The 14009-nt window shown below is 39.1% G+C and overlaps 1 protein-coding gene across 5 annotated transcripts in view; it reads left to right on the top strand.

Annotated features, from left to right (window-relative positions):
- The window catches only part of Hecw2 (HECT, C2 and WW domain containing E3 ubiquitin protein ligase 2), a 382291-nt gene that overhangs the window by 42434 nt on the left and 325848 nt on the right, over positions 1–14009 (top strand). The window contains exon 2 of one of the 5 annotated variants that reach the window (XM_031367483.1): positions 1803–1899. The exons of the other annotated variants lie outside the window; for them this stretch is intronic. The gene's annotated coding sequence lies outside the window, so the exon portion shown is untranslated. The remainder of the gene's footprint in view (positions 1–1802; positions 1900–14009) is intronic. 5 annotated transcript variants of the gene reach the window in all.

The raw sequence follows: 14009 nt of genomic DNA, 5'->3' as shown, positions 1-14009 counted from the left end.
AAACAAACAAACAAAAACTAGCAAAAAACAAATACACTTCTACAGAAACAAAATAATTTAATTTTAAAAATCTCTTTAATTCCATGGAGTTTATTTTTATTTTTATGGAGACCAAGAATGTTGATTCCAACTACTCAATCATAGTATATACACAATTAATTGGGTAATCCTTCCTTTTCTCATTGATTGAAGGGGTATACACATTATATATCAAATTTTTATATGTTGCTTTCATCTTGAATCCAGCAATGTGTTTCAATAGGACCTGTGTGCTATGGTCTTGATTCTACTCCCTGAATTCATACACTGAATTGTAATTCTCTGTAAGACAGACACTATTAGGAGGGGCTGGAGAGATGGCTCAGTGATTAAGAGCACTGACTACTCTTCCAAAGGTCTTGAGTTCAAATCCCAGCAACCACATGGTGGCTCACAACCATCTGTAATGAGATCTCACGCCCTCTTCTGGTGTGTCTGAAGATAGCTACAGTATACTTACATATAATAACAAATAAATCTTAAAAAAAAACAAAACAGTATTCTTAAAAAAAAAAAAAGATACTATTAGAAGGTAGGGGCTTTTAGAAGCTATTAAGTTGCCAAGAAGAATCCTTGTCAATGAGATTAGTGCTCTTAAAAAGAGTCCTCAGCCAATTTATCCCTTCCACATATTAAAACGCTGTGATAAAGAGCCCACTGTAAAGCAGAGAGGGACTCTTGCCAACTAAAGTGTTGACTTGGTTTTCCCAGCATCTAGAATGATGAGAGGTTAATTTCTGTTGTTAATAAGCTACCTAGTTTGTGATGATGTTTTGACAACCCAATCACTTGCACATTTTTGTTTTTGTTTTGATTTGTTTTATTTTTTTAACTTAGTCTTATACAAGGGGAGATCTGTTTATTCCTAATAGTGACCATATTCATTCTTATTCTTAGTGTCTTCATTCTGGGTGACCCTGTAGGTTTTATAACATCTTTGATGTCCTTTGAGAGAAGACAGAGTGCTATGTGCAACTTGGCATCAGCTTTATTTTACCATCGTCTTTATTGGTTATGAATCTGTTGTCTAAAACAAGGATTTTCTGGTCTCTCATCTTGCTTGTATTTTTAGGGTGAGAAGTTATTCCTGTGCCATGCAAAGAATTAAGAGTCATTTTCTAGCCAACACTTTTGTATATTATAATGAGCCTATAGTACATTGGTTTTCTTGGGTAAAAATTTCCAGTGATCAACTTATTATTTGTGAATCATAGTGGCTCTAGTTACATTGCATGCTGGGAAATAAATTTGATTGAAAATAAAGCAAAATTAAAATTAGCACAAGAAAAAAAAAAGTATTGACATAGAAGACTATTCTCAGTTATTGCTTCCTTGTTGTGGGGGACCCAGATTCTGAAAGGTAGGATGTGTTTTGAGGAGATGGAGAAATTCTGTTTGTTCAACTGCCACCCACCCACTTTGAGTTAGTTCTGAGCACTTCAACAATTCTGTAATTAGCAAATATTTCTTAATGGTTATGATAGTTCTTTGAATCATTTGTCAACTCTCCAGATCTCTGAAGACATCAATGAGATGATAAAACAGTCCATGAACCACTGAGTTATATAGATTTTGCAGTCAGAAGTCTTAAAAGAATATCATTTTGTAGTCACATAAAAAAACTTGGAGATACTATCTTCTTGGCTTCTGAACCACTTTGGGCTCACTTCTCTTCTTCCTCCTTCCCTCCCTCTCTCTCTTCCTCCCTTACCTCTTCCTTTTTCCTATTTCCCCTCCGCTTCTCCTTCCCTTTCTATTTGCAGAGATGGGATTGCATGTATCATAGACTAGTCTGAAAATCAGTGATGCTGATCAACACCTGATCCTTCTCCCTCAGCCTCCCAAGTGCCAGGACTGTAGGTGAGTGCTACTAAGCCTAGCCTTATGACGCGAGGTTGTATTGTTTGAGTGAGGTGTCTACTGAATTGATTAGGGACTTTTGTTGCATGCTTTTGTTTAAGAGATGTACCTGCTGTACCAATTGGAGACTTTTGTGTTGGTTTCATGGAAACGAGATTTATCAAATACCTGTACCTGAGGCTTGTGTATATTGGATATTAATGATTCAGGTTATTCATTTTTTTTTATGTTAAAATGTATGCACTGAGTTAGAAGTGGTTGTATATACTTGTAACCTCTGCACTGTGGAGGCTGGGGCAAGAGGGTTATAAGCTTGAAGCCAGCCTGTACTACAACAACCTGTCTTAGAAGAAATGAAGAATAAAAACCTTTATCTAGTATGTGAGGCATCTTTCTGGTCCAGTATGAGAGTTCTGGTTAAGAAGCACCCATTTGTTTGGTGAGCTACAGGCCTAAAAGACACCTCCAGACAGCAGTTTTGGAAGTATAAATGTGAATGTGTTCTACACCAGCAATTGGCTTCCATTTTCTACGATGTTGTCTTGGTCACTGCTCACGCTACTGGGGAGCCTGGGAGCAGTCTGGTGGTGCCTGGACATGTGATTCTGTTGATGGGTGTAATATAAACATGTTTTTTACCATATATGATGGCCTTTTTCCTTGTTTATTTATTGTCTGCTGCTTCTTCTGTCATCAGAAATGTCTGTTTTATTTCTCACTGTGTGACCAGCCCTAGTGTGGAACTTAGTGCTCTATATGCATCTTCTGAGTGAATAAATAAACTTGAAGTAGTCTCTGCCCTAGTAGGTTACAGAGAAATTATAGATAGAATTCTTTTCCCATGAACTGAAACTTTGAATTCTAAAACATCTTTTAAGTGACTGCATGTATTCCACAGTGTCGGGAGGAATCTGAACAAAATGGTATTCCTGGAGAAGAAAGGTGTGAAGAACATTTTCTTATGGCTGGCAACAGCAATCATTAGCTCTTAGCTGATCTAAGTTGGTTCTGAGGAAGAAGTGATACTGAGGCCAGAGCCCATGACCAAAAGGAGGGTTTGTTTCCTTGTGGTCCTGGCCACCCAGCATTTCTGAGGTTTAGGGCATGACTGTCTCCCTTCTGGGGTCTTAACCAGGCTATGGAGTAGCCACAGTGTGGTGAGGTAGGATAGCTGACTGGAAAGGTTTGTAGTTTAGCATGATATGCTGGTAGAGTCCTAGTCCCAATTTGAGGCTGAACCTGATAGTCTCTTTCTCTTGATTCTCTGAAGAGAATAGGACAACTTTGCTGCCATTCTGACCTATTCTCTTTTTATTCAAGGAAAAACCCAGTGGAGACAAGGAATGGAGATGTAGCTGGACACAGGGAAGGCTAGAGGGAACCTGAGAGCAAGGCATGGGAACTAAGATATTTAAAGACTCTTAAAGAAGATGGGTTATGGAGAGCGGTCTCATTTGTCTCTCAAAGTGTTTGTGGTAGGCATTGAGCAGGTGATGCCGGGAAGAGTAGCGGAACTGTTTGTGGCCTTCCTCTGCACTCTGTTCTTGTCATTCAAGAGTCAGCCGTCTCTGGAAGTCTAAATGGAACATCACTGTCTCTCTGAAGCTGGGCACTGGTGTTATTTCCCGCAAGTGAGACAGATTAGAGGTTATTTGGAAAATATGAAGACAAGGAAAAGAAACAGTTGTCAATGAAAGTGGAACAAACATCTGCCTAAAGACAATCAGAAGGGTTTCCAGGCAGCCAAGGGTCTGAGGTTCATTTTGTTGGGAACATACAAATGTACACAAACCTCAGTTGCTCAGCTTCTGTGGCTGTATATCTTTTAAGTTTGATTACAACTTAAATCTCTCCTCCTGGTTCCCTCATGACAACATGGCCATGCCCTGTGTCATTCAGTGCTGAACCGTCAGTCCTCACACCTGTCTTCTCTAAGGCACACATTGCTTCCTCCTTCTCTGCAGGCAAGGCTTGGGGTGCTGTTTGAAAGAACGTAGGAAAAAAGGGTGAGACATGGAAAGGAGGTAAGAAAAGTTGAGGGGTGGAGACTGTTAGGAAAGAACTTGAGTCAACAATAAGAGTTGCTAGGAAAAGAAAATCAAGAATGATAATGACTGCATGTGGTGTGAAGTCACTGTTGGCCTGGGAAGAGAATTTGAGGCACGATTTGAATTCTGAAGCTGGATGACACAAGCTCATGAAAATAACACACGACTGTTAAACATTCTCTTTCCTCAAAAGTTAGTATAATTTTTCAACTCTTTTCCAAATCAAGGAGTAATTACATCTAAGTTTAAAAGAGATCAATAATCCTGTTTCTGTAAACATTTAAGCAAAGCTCCACTTGCTGCGTTTGGATGACTTAAACTGCAGAGATGTAAGTCTGCTTTTATGCAGTGTGTATGGGGGAAAATATATACACATAAGGATGCATATTAAAACCAGACCTTTGTAAGTTTTTAATGATCATCTGGAATAGCACTTAAGAAGCAAATGAAGCCAACTTTTGCTAGTTCATGTCTACATATACTTGTCTTTCCACTTCTGGGTGATTTAAATGAGAATGGCCCTCAATAATGTCATTGAGTGCTAGGTCCCCAGTTAGTGGACCTGTTTGGGAAGGATTGAGAGGTGTGGTCTTGTTGAAGCTGGTTTGTCATTGGTTGGCTTTGAGCTATCAAAAGCCCATACAGAGTCTCTGTTTCTGCCTGCTGCCTGCTGCCTGTGGATCCAGAATATAAGTTCTTAACTACTGCTTCAGCACCATGCCAGCCTTTCAATTACCACACTCCTCACCATGATGATTATGAATCATCTCTCTAGAACAGTAAGTAAAACCCCAGTTAAATGCTTACGTCTTGAAGTTGTCTTGGTCATAGTATCTCCTCACCGCAGTAGAACAGTAACTAAGACAATGTCCTAGAGTGGAGTAATAAAGGTAACTATTTTCTGGAGTCTGTCACTTTTTAACAATAGCTTGTTTTTTCTTAAGGTCTTATACAATGTTTCTGAAAAATAGTATAAAGTTTCTTTTTAAAAAACATGTAACTATCCCTTGTTTACATCCTTGGCTAGATGCTTTTATGTTTCTTTGTAATAAAATGAGATAATATAGTTTTGTTTAGTGGGAGACTTATATTTTAGTCCCAGAGGTAAAGTTAAAAATGTTTCTTAGCTTACTCAGCCTGTGGATCAGGTTACTTGATTTACTGTGACAGAGACAGGATGAGCATTTGGATTTCATTTGACTTCCTAGTTGTTATCAAAGGCAATGATTTTTACTGGGAAAAAGAATACACAGATTTCACCCTAATAGAATGTTTGAATGCTTAGCATTGTCTGTGTCCATGGCAGAAATAAAATATGAATCATTTAAAGTTGCTATTCATCTTATTAGAAATTCCTTCCAGCTATTAAGTCTTCTTGGTTGTAATGAAAGTTCGTTTTAGCATTGTTTCTATCTTACTGTGTTTGTTCTTAAGTTCTGAACATATTGCCAAGGTAGAGGGTAAGAATTGGTTCAATGAGAATTCATTGAACAGGTATACATCTTCCCTCATGGGTTATTATACATTTTTACAATGCCCACTTCATGATTTCATTGTTTGTCATGTTGTGCATTTGTGTCTTAGGCATTTTGTCTGTTACATTTTCCTAATTAAAAAGCCTTAAAAAGAATCTAATGACAAGTTTCATTGAGTACATAAATCTCAGTCTGGGATTTAAAAGGCATCTTAGTTTCTGTCCTGATTTTCATTATGTCCCTTCAATGTTTCCATGTTGATGACCTACCTCCTGGGCCTGAGATTGTGGCTTTATTTGGAGACAGGGTCTTCCTAGAGGTAATCAAGTTAAAATGAATGCTGTGTCCACATCCAGGTTAACTTGGATAGTTATTGAAGAGGGAAATCCATTCAAAGAAAATGCTCAGAGGGAGGATGGTGGGAAGAAACACAGGAATGAGTAGAGTTAAGGAGAAAGGGCCTGGAATGGACCCTTGCAGTCTTTAGAAAGACCCAAGGCTGGTCGAACTGTGAACTCGTAACCTTCAGAGCAGTGAGACCATAGGTGTCTGTATTTTTATGGAAGCTGTATTAAAGCTAGAGTCTGGAAGGCTGAGGAGGACGTTCCTTCATCTTTTAATCCTTGTCTTCACTTATCACAGTGCCCTGGGTGGGGCTTTTCAAAGTGGAGCAGGTAACTACTTTCCCCACAGAATTTGGGAATTTTTAATGGAGTTGATTGAAGAAGACTAGGAGTTATGATGTGGTTTATTTTTGGGCCATCTAGCTCTTAGTAATTAATTAGTATTAATGAATTGTTTAATCATTAGTTACCTAATGGGCTTTCAGAGCTTTGTCTGTGTCTTTTTTCCTCTTGTTTTATAAATCTTTGTTTTATGTAAGACATCGCATCGTATCTGCTCTTGATATTGTTCCTTTACCAAATGAAAACTATCCAAGGTCTGAAGTCAGACTTCATTCAGCTTTCTACAAGTGCTGGGAAAGAAGACCCCTAGATGGTATATGATGACATAATTCCATCCTCTTGTACCTATCTTGTAGGCATAGAGACTTATTTCTTTTTAAACTAGTCCTGATCACATGATAAAATCCAGCCAATAAGAAAGGGAATGTTGTCCATTACTCTTTATCCCTGCTGTAGTAAGAGCCAGAATTAAGGATGTAAAATTAGAAGGGAAGCCTTTGAACCCTGGATCTCTGATGTCTGGACTATTGAATGTAAAATATTAAAATAACCTTATTCAAGCTGCTTGATCTTTTAGTTTGTGTAATGGATCCCTGAGTTTATGCTTACAACTAGTAAGGGCTGTAATTAGGGATAGGTAAAGTCTATAAATCTCACAGGAATGATCTTGCCCTATATGTAAAAGTAAATCTTCCTTATAAGAGTGTATAAAAATAAATCTATAGCTTATTTTGTAAATTTGATAGTAGAGAGAGTTGATAGCTGTTCTTTGCTTGCCTAGAAGACTTATTGAGAGAAATAAGGAACATTGTACAGATAGGATTCTTGTAAAGTTATACTTGATATTGGACAACCAAAATCTTACAAACCAATTACACCTGAATACAGAATCCAGCCTTGTGAATGTGTCTGTTATAGTCCTTCATGGAATGATAAGGTGCTTCTGATGGGTCTCTAAGCAATTCACAGGGTCTTATGTAGTGCATGGTGGCCTTAAATTCACTGTGTAACAGAAGATGACTTTGAATTCCTCGTCCTCTTTCCTCTACTTCCCAAGCACTGTGTTTAAAGGTGTGTGCCACTGCACTGGCTTTCACGAGTCTTGATATCTGTGTTTTATAGTTGACAACCACTGCTCTCTATTAGAAGTAAAGAGCTGAAAACAAAACTGTTGTCTCCTAATGTAGCCTTTGTGTTACCTGGCCAGCCACTATGTTTTCAATGGAAGCTTGGGACATTTCATGGCCTTTGCTTCTGTTTCTGGTTGAGTCTTGTTCTTTGTCTGCAGTACCCTAGACTCCCTTCTCTCATTCTTGGTGTCTTCTCCTTTAGAGGTTTAGCTATCTTGTTGGCCACCTTGAAGACAATAGTCTTTCTCACATCTAGTCTAGAAGTCACAGTTTTAGGTCAGACACTTGAGGTCTGAGCCTCAAGTCAGATAGTTGTATCAGAGTTTTCAGGATATATTCTAAAAGGTTGAAAACTTTATGTTCAAGAAGCTATTCTTGTACGCTTTGTTCTTTGAATGATGATAATGCCTCCTTCCTTCTTGGTTTGTTGAGACAAGGTCTCACCATGTAGCTAGCTCTGGCAGATTCCAGCTTGCAATACTCCTATGTCAGCCTCTTGAGGCCTGGGATTACAGGCCAGGCACCACTATTCTTGACCCAGATATTACATTTGTAAAACTTTCAGTATTTTTCTTGATGCTTGAAACCACACAGTAACAAAAGGGCAACAGACTAGATAGTTCAGTAGAACTCTGACAAGTGTAGTTAATTAAATTCATACAACTACTTTTTATAGAGTGTCTGCCAGACACTTGCTATACACATCACCAAGTCATCCAAAGAACGAGCCTGGTGGAGGAAACACATAAATAAATGATGTGAATACTTAGGAGACAAGGGCAGTTTGCTCCTCTCTGTAGAACCAGTTAATCAGGACAAAGAGCTTGGAAGTGTCACTAGGGGTGGTCCTCAATGAATCTAACCTAGACAGGATTTGTGCTTAAAAGGAATATGGTACAGCCTTTACTTGCTCATCCAGTAGCAGTAATAGAGGCTAAGATGAAAAATGCATGCACCTTTGCCTTGTTCTATGACTTTCTTATGAACAACTCCTTGCACCCAAAACAAGAATGTGTGTTAAAGAACCCTAAAGTCAAAACATGAGTCATGTGGTTGATACTGTCAACTCGATAGAATCTAGAATCACTTAGAAGAAGGTAAACCTCTGAGCATGTCTATGATGGTGTTTCTAGATTGGGTTAACTGAGATACAAAGACCTAGCCTCAGTGTGAGCAGCCTCATTTCATGAGCTGGGGTCTTGTCCTTAATACAAAGGAGAAGAGAGGCAAATGACCAGACTACCAATGTGACCAGCCATCTTACATTGCTACTACTGTGCCTGTGTATGCCTCCCCATCATGCCTCTCCAGCCACCCTGGTCTATCTCCCTTTGAATTGTGAGCCAAAGGATTCTTCTCCCCTTACAGTGTCTCTAAAGTTGCCTCTTGATATCTGTTTTGGTCACAGCAGCAAGAGAAATAGCTAATATGAGAATTGTGTGTTCTGCTTCATTGAAAGTAACCTGAGCTTATCCTGATACTTGGAAACTAATGAGTGTGTCATTTTGCTACAGTAATGATTTTTGATTCTAGAATTTACTAAAAGGAATTCATTGCATTTAATTCAGAGGGTTTATGAGTTCTCTTGGGTCCTATAGAATTTAATAATCTATTAAGAGGTTTTCAATTACTCTCAGTGATCCAGTGATGCATCCCCTTAAGAACTTGGGAGCCAGGGAATCTGATGCCTTCTGAGTGGCACATTTTCAAGTTGCTTTGTAATAGAGTACAGATGAAAGGACTACAACCCTGATAGGCCTACTAAATGTAGCAGCAGGGCTTAGGAGAAACTGTATGAGTGGTAAGGGGATTAGTCAGGGGTCAAATACAAAAGGATACTTGAGATGAGCCTTGGCTACCTGGGGTACATACAAATACAGTTACTACTTTAGACAAATGCAATACTATAAATTCTACATAAAATAGTTCCTTATTTTTTGCTTATTACAGTTCTCCTATACTAAATAGGATTTGTTTTTGCAAGACATGGAAACTCACCTAAAAGTGGCTTAAGGAGAGAGAGGACATCACATCCCTCCCCCACTCCCATGTGTGCATGCATGCATGTAAAAATGAATGAATGAATGAATGAATGAATGTCATTTAAAAACCTTTTGGGGCAAGCACGATGGCTCTATGAATAAGGGACTTGCCACAAGCCTGACAACCTGAGCTTGATCCCTGGTTGAAGGAGAAACTGGTTTCAACAAGTTGCCCTCCGATCTCCCTAGATATGCCACGGCAGAAACATATGCATGTGCACAGGCACATGTACACACACACGCACACACACTCATACACAGTAAATAAATATAACGAATGAGACTGTCAGGAAATGTTTCTCCATCTCTTCTGCTTGCCTGTTATGTATGCTTCATTTTGGATCACTACACTCTCCCCCAGGTGACTCCCTGCAAAGGCCAGCTATCCATAGCCTCACAATTTGTTGATTCCACTGGGGGATTTGGGTTCTAGGACTAGCCAGTCCTGTTCTAATATATTCCCACATGACTGTCCAAACTGTACATTCTCCCAAAGAATGAGAAGTTCCCAGGAGTAAAATGTTAGCATGAAAGGAGATTTCACTCAAAGAGGCAGCAATGGCAGGTTTCCTTTTGGGGTGTATCATGTGACCATACTACCACATCCATCCACATGTTTTGACTTAAACCAGATGAGTTGGTTCCTGTTAGAAGGACTTACTGGTAACTAATCAAGTTCCATCTCCCATGGAGCTAAGACAAAAGTAGAGACCTGAGGAAAACAAGGGATGAGGTATAAGACCCTATGCAGTCTCTTGTCTTGCTATTCCCTTGTTCTGGCTTTTAAACCCCATACACTTTACCACATTGTGCGTGTGGCGTCCCAGTTTTCTAAAAGGGAATGGCAACAGGAAGATGTGGATTGACATGCCATCTTGCTTTGTAGTTAATATAAATACTTATCAGGGGCTGCTGATGTGACTCTCTGTTTGAGAGGTCGTACTATCATTTTTCCCTTTATACAGCATGTTGTGTAAATACAACTTGGATGAAATTCACTTCTCAGAAACGGTGCCTGTGGAATTACAAGGTCATTTTGCATTTGTACTGTGTGGGCTGCGGATCTCTAGAGTGACTAGAGAGTAGGCAAGAGGTAGGATGCTGGAGTGGGCGTTGGGGGCGTAGGCTGGAACAGGAGAAGGGAGATCTGCCTCCTTTCTTCCTTTCCCTTTCATGGTGAAATACTCATGTTTCTTAGCTCAGTGGCAAATGGGACCTTACCATTCTAGCCCAGCCTAGATAGCAAACATATTTTTAATTTACAAAGTCTATTTATTCAAAGAATATTTAAATACTATCAAATATTTTCAAAATTTTCTTCATTTTGACAATTTCTTGTATCTCTATATCTATCTATCTATCTATCTATCTATCTATCTATCTATCTATCTATCTATCTATCTCTTTTGACTGCCCACTAAGTCTAGTGAGGATAGGGGCATCTACCATAGACATGGTGGGACATGGGTAACCTACCAATGGCTACATCCACAAACAAGAATGACTCCCCTGACACCCAGCAACTACCCACAGACGAAAACTTCTCTGTAAGAGGTGGCATCTAGAGATTATCTACCAGTTTTGGCTGGCTTGACCTTATGTAGGTGTTGTACAGGTAAGCTCATCTGCTGTGAGCTCATGGTTGGGTTAGTCATGCCATGCATGCCCAGAAGCCATTATTTCTTTATAGCCCTCCCCATCCTCTGGCTCTTTCCACTTCCTCTTCCACAGCAATGTTCCCATTTAAGGCTGAGCGCCCAAGTCTCTTATTCTCAGCCCATCAGCCAGTATGTGTCTCTCCATTAACTACTGTGTACTGATCACAATAGCTCCTCTTACGCAAGCGAGAGAATACCAGTTCTGTGGATATAAGCATCAATATTTAGAAGGCAAAAATCAATGTATGACCACCTAGCAAAATAAAAGCAGAAGGTTCTACCCTGGGACCTGAGACTTCCAATGCCATGAACTTTTGACCAGGATTACAGTGCCAGACCTGAAATTCCCTACTGTGGAGCAGGAACAGTTCCCATCAGAACTATTAATTACCCAGTAACAGTGCTGCCACTGTTGTACTCACTAATGGGCACATCTTACCCACCATGTTAGTACTGTAGCATGCAGGATCCAGCACCAGGTAAGAGCACTGATGCCTTTTCTTCCCAAGCATTCTGTATAGAACTTCCCACACTATCAAAGCCAGCTGTCAGGAAGAACGTTTCCCACTTGGTTTGTGATTAGTTTCTCTATGTCTTAAATTCAGTGTGAGCAGCATCTTCAGGAGAGTAGTGTTCTGCTGTGTAATTGTGGTAGATTAGCAAGACAAATATTTTATTCTGGCTTTTGGAAGACATGTAAGGAGGGGCGGGGTGCAATAACCAACAACCTGAACCCGGTAATTGATCTTATGAGAGACTTAGAGGTTGGTTGTCTTTCAGGGTCATGTGTTAGGGTTTATGATCAAGAACACACTTTCTGTCTTGGATTGAATGGGTTATTTTCCTGATGTTGGCTATAGATTTTATCATGTGCATTTTGAGGATTGTTGATACACTTGTTTTATCTTTTGTCTGTACTCCCCTTACCCGGCAAAATCCTGAAATGTGGAGTATAGGGCTATTTGGTTGACTTAATGCCAGTAGACACCAGAGGTCCTTTAACAGACATGTGTAACTTGTGGCTTATGGTCTGCATATTTCCCAGGATAGCTACAAACAAGGCATAGCACATTTGTAGGTGACAACATTGTGTCATAGTGTCAAAGATTGCACATCTCTGCATGTTTATTTGTCCTTCTGATGAAGAGCTTAGACCATAAAGGAAACACACAAAGGGCCATTAAATGCAGAGGAGAATAGCACTACCTTCCTGGAGTAACCGCTGCATCTGCTCAGTACAGTATCGATAGTTTATACTGGGTGGGACATTTAGCATTTGCATATTTACATAGACATTAAAATATATTATAAATTGGCATGTTTATCTTTTTCATTAGGTAGGCTTCTAGAATGTATCAAATATTCTATGGAAGAAACATTTGTATGCCTATATTATCCTCATATGTATTATTCTAGAGTAATATGTGTATATAAATTCTAGAAATTCCTCTTTTGTAAATGTTTGTATTTAAATATTAATATCATAGATATTTTTTATTGTAGCATAATTTGATTATACAGAATCTTGAAAATATAAAAAACACATATAAAAAATGACAATCACTGAATATCACTTCTTAGTGACAGCAACTGGTAATGCTTGACAAATTTTCTGATCAATTTCCTCTCTCAGCATCATCATGTTGAATTTTGAGGCCCTATTTTCTATAGATTATTAGATCCTTCTCTTCCTGGCTTATCATTTGTCTGTCTATCTCTATCATTTTCTTTGTAATCTAAATTTTAATTATAATCTCCACAACAAAAGAGATAATAAAAATTGTTTAGCAAAATGAATAAACTATTTTCATATACATTCGTACAATGAACTGTGTCTTGGAGAAAACAGACCATCAGAAGCAATAGCTATTTCTGAGAAGTATGGCTGATTACTTGTAAATGTTGTACTATGTGAGTATATTATTTTTTCTAAAATATGAATAAGCTAACAAAATACCCTGTTATGAGTTTCCCATGTCAATGTTATTTTTTATAACACAAGTTTTAACTGTTGCTAGATTTTCTTTTTGAGAATTTTGTACAATGTGTTTGTTTATATTTCCTCCTCTCTCTCCTAACTCCTCCCTCATCTACCCTCTCATCCTCAACTCCTCACCACCCAACTTCCAGGAAGATCACCAAGGCCATATGCCCCCTCCTTCTCCTGCTCTCTTTCTCTCCCTCCCTGTCCTCTTCCTCCTTTTCCCCTCCTCCTCACCTCCCACCCTCTTCCCAATCTTCCTCCTCTTTTTTCTTTCCCATCAAGTCCAATTTGTATTGCCCAAATACTCTTGAGTGTGGGGCCTAACCTGGAATGTGGTCCACCTACCAAGGATCACATCCTTAATAAAAACTGATTTTTGATCCTTTGGAGGAAAGAGGTGGCTGACAATTATACAGTCTCTTATTTTCTGCACCTTGGCCAATTGTGTTAATAATAATCTACTGTAAATAGAAGCTTCTCTGGTGAGGGTTGAGAGATGCAGCTATCTATAGATATAATGAGATAAAACAACTCATTAGGAGTTGTTTTAATACTACAACAGTTAGTAAAACATTATAGATTCTCTCCTAGAGCCTATGACCTGTCTAACCATAGGTCCTTGGCCTAGCAATGTGCCAAGTATGGGTTTTATCTTGTGAATCAGAAGTTAAATGGAATCAGAAGGGGATGTTCATGCCACTATGAGACCCATGGGCAAGCCTGTCCAGACCAGTCATGTTGTGGCGTACAGGGTTCACAGCTGTGTAAGAGTGTTGATTACTTTTCTCCTCCAGTAGCATGCACAGCACCTTCCAGCACTGTGAAAAGTAGCCAGTAGGGACAAAGTTTCCTGATCAGTATGAGCTTGATTTCTCCATCCTGTATGAATCAGGTATGTGATATTTTAAGCAATAGAGTCTTATTATCAAGTTCAGAAGAATAACTGAGAGCACTGGCAATAGCCTGTACTCTTTGGGGATCTAGGGACCTCACTAACTAATACCTGAAAAGGAAAAGAAATCCATTGGGATTTTTAATTTATTAGCCTGTGGTACATAGTAGGGACATTGTTGCCCCATCTCTGTTA

Source organism: Mastomys coucha, unplaced genomic scaffold, assembly GCF_008632895.1.
Source record: "Mastomys coucha isolate ucsf_1 unplaced genomic scaffold, UCSF_Mcou_1 pScaffold14, whole genome shotgun sequence".
Classification (NCBI taxonomy): domain Eukaryota; kingdom Metazoa; phylum Chordata; class Mammalia; order Rodentia; family Muridae; genus Mastomys; species Mastomys coucha.
Note: the sequence above shows the minus strand (reverse complement) of the source record. Positions and strands in the feature narration are given on the sequence as shown.